The sequence below is a fragment of the Balaenoptera borealis genome, assembly GCF_965194805.1.
Source record: "Balaenoptera borealis genome assembly, chromosome: 14".
Lineage (NCBI taxonomy): Eukaryota > Metazoa > Chordata > Mammalia > Artiodactyla > Balaenopteridae > Balaenoptera > Balaenoptera borealis.
Window position 1 is genome coordinate 81,870,312 of NC_138875.1, and position 6,183 is coordinate 81,876,494.

Consider the following 6,183-nt stretch of genomic DNA (forward strand, 5'->3'; position numbering starts at 1 on the left):
CTGTTTCCTTATTTATTTTCATTTTGGATGATCTGTCCATTGGTATAAGTGAGGTGTTAAAGTCCCCCACTATTACTGTGTTACTGTCAATTTCCTCTTTTATAGCTGTTAGCAGTTGCCTTATGTATTGAGGTGCTCCTATGTTGGGTGCATATATATTTATAATTGTTATATCTTCTTCTTGGATTGATCCCTTGATCATTATGTAGTGTCCTTGCTTGTCTCTTGTAACATTCTTTATTTTAAAGTCTATTTTATCTGATATGAGTATTGCTACTCCAGCTTTCTTTTGATTTCCATTTGCATAGAATATCTTTTTCCATCCCCTCACTTTCAGTCTGTATGTGTCCCTAGGTCTGAAGTGGGTCTCTTGTAGACAGCATATATATGGGTCTTGTTTTTGTATCCATTCAGCAAGGCTGTGTCTTTTGGTTGGAGCATTTAATCAATTCACGTTTAAGGTAATTATCGATATGCATGTTCCTATTACCATTTTCTGCATTGTTTTGGGTTTGTTTTTGTAGGTCCTTTTCTTCTCTTGTGTTTCCCACTTAGAGAAGTTCCTTTAGCATTTGTTGTAAAGCTGGTTTGGTGGTGCTGAATTCTCTTAGCTTTTGCTTGTCTGTAAAACTTTTGATTTCTCCATCGAATCTGAATGAGATCCTTGCCGGGTAGAGTAATCTTGGTTGTAGGTTCTTCCCTTTCATCACTTTAAGTATATCATGCCACTCCCTTCTGGCTTGTAGAGTTTCTGCTGAGAAATCAGCTGTTAACCTTATGGGAGTTCCCTTGTATGTTATTTGTCATTTTTCCCTTGCTGCTTTCAATAATTTTTCTTTGTGTTTAGTTTTTGCCAATTTGATTACTATGTGTCTCGGCGTGTTTCTCCTTGGGTTTATCCTGTATGGGACTCTCTGTGCTTCCTGAACTTGGGTGGCTATTTCCTTTCCCATGTTAGGGAAGTTTTCATTTATAATTTCTTCAAATATTTTCTCTGGTCCTTTCTCTCTCTCTTCTCCTTCTGGGACCCCTATAATGCGAATGTTGTTGCATTTAATGTTTTCCCAGAGGTGTCTTAGGCTGTCTTCATTTCTTTTCATTCTTTTTTCTTTATTCTGTTCTGCAGCAGTGAGTTCCACCATTCTGTGTTACAGGTCACTTATCCATTCTTCTGCCTCAGTTATTCTGCTATTGATTCCTTCTAGTGTAGTTTTCATTTCAGTTATTGTATTGTTCATCTCTGTTTGTTTGTTCTTTAATTCTTCTAGGTCTTTGTTAAACATTTCTTGCATCTTCTCGATCTTTGCCTCCATTCTTTTTCCGAGGTCCTGGATCATCTTCACTATCATTATTCTGAATTCTTTTTCTGGAAGGTTGCCTATCTCCACTTCATTTAGTTGTTTTTCTGGGGTTTTATCTTGTTCCTTCATCTGGTACATAGGCTTCTGCCTTTTCATCTTGTCTAACTTTCTGTGAATGTGGTTTTTGTTCCACAGGCTGCAGGATTGTAGTTCTTCTTGCTTCTGCTCTCTGCCCTCTGGTGGTTGAGGCTATCTAAGAGGCTTGATGGGAGGGACTGGTGGTGGGTAGAGCTGACTGTTGCTCTGGTGGGCAGAGCTCAGTAAAACTTTAATCTGCTTGACTGTTGATGAGTGGGGCTGGGTTCCCTCCCTGTTAGTTGTTTGGCCTGAGGCAACCCAACACTGGAGCCTACCTGGGCTCTTTGGTGGGGCTAATGGCCGACTCTGGGAGGGCTCACGCCAAGGAGTACTTCCGAGAACTTCTGCTGCCAGTGTCCTTGTCCCCACGGTGAGCCACAGCCACCCCCCGTCTCTGCAGGAGACCCTCCAACACTAGCAGGTGCGTCTGGTTCAGTCTCCGCTGGCATCACTGCTCCTTCCCCTGGGTCCCAATGCACACACTACTTTGTGTGTGCCCTCCAAGAGTGCAGTCTCTATTTCCCCGAGTCCTGTCAAAGTCCTGCAGTCAAATCCCACTAGCCTTCAAAGTCTGATTCTCTAGGAATTCCTCCTGCCATTGCCAGACCCCCAGGTTGGGAAGCCTGACATGGGGCTCAGAACCTTCACTCCAGTGGGTGGACTTCTGTGGTATAAGTGTTCTCCAGTCTGTGAGTCACCCACCTAGCAGTTATGGGATTTGATTTTATTGTGATTGTGCCCCTCCTACTGTCTCATTGTGGCTTCTCCTTTGTCTTTGGATGTGGGGTATCTTTTTCGGTGAGTTCCAGTGTCTTCCTGTCGATGTTTGTCCAGCAGCTAGTTGAGATTCTGGTGTTCTTGCAAGAGGGAGTGAGAGCATGTCCTTCTACTCTGCCATCTTGCTTCAGGGCTTATCTATCTATCTATCTATCTGTTTATTTATTTATTTATGGCTGTGTTGGGTCTTCGTTGCTGCGTGTGGGCTTTCTCTAGTTGCTGCAAGTGGGGACTGCTCTTCATTGTGGTGTGCGGGCTTCTCACTGCAGTGGCTTCTCTTGTTTCCTATGTCGTGATTTATTTAACCAGCCCTCTATTGATGGATGCATAGTTTTCCTCTTGCAAACATGCAAATATTGCAATGGATGAATTTGTCCATCATTTCGCATGTGCATGAATATATCTGTAGGATAAATTCCTAGAAGTGTTTGAATTAAATGTCATGGACCTTTTAAATTTTGCTAGAAATTGTCAAACTTTCCTTCATTATCTTTCGACCAAATACACTCCCAGCAGCCCTGGATGAGAGTCACTGTAGGATTCTGATTCAGCCTGAGAAGTGGCATCATGTGGAAGGACCATGAGTGATTGGGGGACCATGAGCCAGGCTCTCCAGCATCCAGCTATCCCAGCACAACCTGTGATCATCTGAGTGGCCTCTGCAAATGGTTTGACCTCTGGGCCTCAGACCACCCCCCCTTATATAAAACCAACAGGTTGGTGGGTCCATAAGTGCCTTGCTGATTCCAATCTGTTCTCAGGAAGGAGGCCCCAAAATATTAACCTCAGCCTTTTCAGTCATGGGTAAAAGGATAAATGAGATTTTTCTCTGACTCTAGATGAGACTTCTAAGGACTTGAAAACCTGTTTCTCTCTGGGCTTAAATCTGGTTGAGCTGGGCTCCTGGCAATGGCCCTGGTTTGTTTGGGGGTAATTTATGAAATCATCCATCTTTACCCTGACTCCAGACTGAGACCAGTGAGCAGATGATGCCTCTGACACATGATGCCCTACTATTTATACCTCCTGGGACACCCCTGCCTTCCCTGCTCCCTGCCCCCTGTCCCTGGAACAGAGTAGTCTGACACCCATACCAGCAGAGGGTCAGGGAAAGAGGAGGCATTTCTGATGCTTGGGAGAATCATGAACCATTGTTAAGATAAATAACACAAAGTAACCCGTGAGAGATGTAGCTGAAATCCAAGTAGACACTTGTAATTGGAGAGTCTACCCTATCTGTGATGTTCAATATGGGGCCAAAAGCCAATACCAATGTTAGTTTCTCTGTCCATGAAGTCTTAACACAATATGGCAAGACTCCCCCATCAGCAGTTACACAGACCCCTTGTTGTACTCAACTTTATCTCTTTGATATCTCCCTGAATGTGTCCCGAAGTCAGTTTTTAAAAAATTTTTTATTTGGCCACACCGGAACCCCAACCAGCGATCAAACCCACGCCCCCTGCAGTGGAAGCGTGGAGTCCTAACCAGTGGACCACCAGGGAATTCCCAGTTTTGAGAATACAACATAGCATTGTAAGTCAGACTGTCCCAAACATATCCTCCAAATTTGGTGTCAATCTATCTGCTTTCACCTGATACAATAACAAATAGACACAAAGTTAAAAAAAAAAATGAGCTCAATGAAGGCAAAAATGGTCCTTTCTGAAATGTCAGTGTGTCGTAGAATTTAATTTTGCATCCCTATTGTGTTGTGTGGCGGACACTCTAAGTAAGAAAAGATTTTACACAACTACTTCTGGTTCTCATGGTCAAATGTTTCTGTTGGAGAGAGGCCAGGACCACTGCTAGTGCATATGGCTGTGTTTGTACAAATTAGAAAAAGGCACCCGTTCCTCCAGGCAGGTGGAACCTTGGGACCTACTTGCGTCCTCAGGTAGGCACCCCTGTGCAGGGCGCACCTGTACAATCCCAGTTACTGGGCTGTCTCAGCAGTTGAAAACCTCAGGATGTCACTTATCTTATCCGAGCCAGAGCAGAAGTCTTGAAACTTTCTTCATGCATAGAAGTATCTGCATAGCTCAGATTAGGGGTCCATGACTCATGTGTTTTTCCTTATCTCTCAAGTTGTTTGGGGAAGAACCAAAGATCAACATCTTTATATCCATGGCTTCTTCATTGCCTATTGTGAGCAATAAAAACAGGTCAAGGAATGTATTCTGGGTTATCCGTTGGACTGGCTTTAGTGCTTTCGGGGCTTCTCTAGAACCCCTTGCCTCCTGTATTTGCTGCCTTTCTGTGAGTGTGTTTCCACCTCTATTCTATAGATTCCTTTAGGGCTGGAACCACGTCTTATTTATTTTTGTCTTTTAAAAAAATGTTTTTAAATTACAAAAGTAGTACATCCTTGCAGTAGAAATATTTTCATACAGTAAACTAAAAAGTGAAAATCCCCTATCTGTTCCTGTTTCCAGTTTGAATCCTCTTCCAAGAGGGGACCACTATTAACAGCGTGTTATACATCTTCCCAGAACTTTCCATTTGCAAGCATAATGATGCTAATAAAAGTGCTAGTGTTTATTGGATGCTTACTAAGAGTCAGGTGCTAAGCTAAGCACTCTTCCTGTGTGTTCTCAATTAATTCACAAAACAAGCTTATGAGGTCGGTGTTTTTTTATTCCCCATTTCACAAAAGAGGAAACCAGGTGATGTTACTAAGTGGTAAAGCCAGAATTTGAACCCAGGCAGGCTGACTTCAGAGCTCATGCTGTTAAAACCCCTATTGTTCTGCCACTTGCTTTGGGGATTTGGAATGTCATAGACATTTCTGCATAGTTGCCCACATAATTCTATTTCCTCCTTTTTAAAAGTTGCTCATTATTCTATAAAATGAATGTATTTAATTCATTTAGCCATTCTCCTACTGACAAACTTCTTAGGATTCTCCCGTTTTCCATTTCCTTATTTCATCAAATCTAAGATTCCACTGATTGTAAGATGCACCCTGTTTCAGAGGTTAAAATGTGAAATAAAATGTGCATCTTAGAATTAATGTATTATGGCATTAGAAACAATGCTGCAAATGAACATATTGCATATAATTTTCACATGTGTATTTCTGTAGACGTTTTCTAGAAGTAAATTTGTGCACCAAAATGAAGGTGCATTTTAAAAATTTTATAAACTGCCAAATTCCCCGTATCTTAGTCATCTGTGTCTCCCATTTACTTCACACAATGTCTGGCATTATGTAGGTACTAAATAAATGTTTGTTCAGTGGACAAAATGCATGACCAGGCCCAGCAAATGCAAAGCATTTTGGCATACTCGCATGCAAACGCACACACCACTACCACACACACCATCACCACCACCAAAAATCCTAACAGTGACCAACAAGGAGATTAGAATATTTTAGCACCACATGTGTACACACTTCTTGCTGAAGCACTGGCCACAGTAAATGACAAACGCTAATAAATGCATTTTATGCAGAATTATGTGTTCGAAGTGATTTTAAAATAGCTTGCAAAATTACCTGTCAAAAGGCTGTGCACTCAATTTTTTGAAAATACACGAATAATTCCAGCGTTTTACAACCCCCAAGCTACTAGACGTGAGAAGTTTCCAGAGAGTTTAATGGTCTGTCATTTTCTCAAACACCTGCAAGACTCTGCATAAGAATCACCTGGAGTGCTTATTAAAATGCAGACCCCACGCCAGGGCTTCGGAATCATAATTTCTGGGGATTAGGGGCAGGTGAATCTGCGTTTTAAACAGGCACTCCACGTGATTCTAAGGCACTCAAAGGCGTGAGAGCTAGCGCATTAAACGGCTTTAAGGAGTCTTAACTAGATTTGCCCTTTAGAACGGCCCCTTTGGCTGTAAAGTGTAGAATCAACTGGAAGTGGGCAAAAGTAACCGAGATAACTAACACCATCGCTCATCCCAGCGCGGGGAGGGCGGCCCAGATGGCCTGCGCGCTTCTGCGCCCCCTGCTGGCCTT